Source organism: Lethenteron reissneri, chromosome 67 (assembly GCF_015708825.2).
Source record: "Lethenteron reissneri isolate LAM-NWPU_2019-01 chromosome 67, ASM1570882v1, whole genome shotgun sequence".
Classification (NCBI taxonomy): domain Eukaryota; kingdom Metazoa; phylum Chordata; class Hyperoartia; order Petromyzontiformes; family Petromyzontidae; genus Lethenteron; species Lethenteron reissneri.
The window spans coordinates 4,279,038-4,279,606 of NC_083845.1; positions in this window are offsets into that span (position 1 = coordinate 4,279,038).

Below are 569 nucleotides of genomic sequence, written 5' to 3' on the forward strand. Positions count from 1 at the left end.
GGTGGGGTGGAGGGGAGGTGTAGGAGGGGGGTGGGGGGGTGTGGAGGGGGGGTAGAGGAGGGGGGTGGAAGGGGGGGTGGAGGAGGGGGGGTGGAGGGGGGTGGAGGAGGGGGGTGGAGGGGGGGTGGAGGAGGGGGGGGTGGAGGGGGGTGGAGGAGGGGGGGGGGTGGAGGGGGGGTAGAAGAGGGGTAGAGGGGGGGTAGAAGGGGGTAGAGGGGGGTAGAGGGGGGTAGAAGGGGGGGAGGGGGGGTAGAAGGGGGGGTGGAGTGGAGGTGGAGGGGGAGGTGGAGGGGGAGGTGGACGTGGAGGGGGAGGTGGAGGTGGAGGGGGAGGGGGAGGGGGAGGGGGAGGTGGAGGGGGGATTATGATCCCGTGGGACACGGCGCAGGTGTCGTGGCGCGGCGCGGCTCACACTCGGCGCCGATGTTTGCTCTCGGCTTGGGCAGAGAAGATTGAAGGCGCGTGCAGATTTGTGCATTACTACACTGGGGGCTGGGGGGGTGGAGAGAGAGCACGCGAACACGTGTGGGATAGGGTTACAGGATGCGGGCTGTAGGGTTACAGAGGAG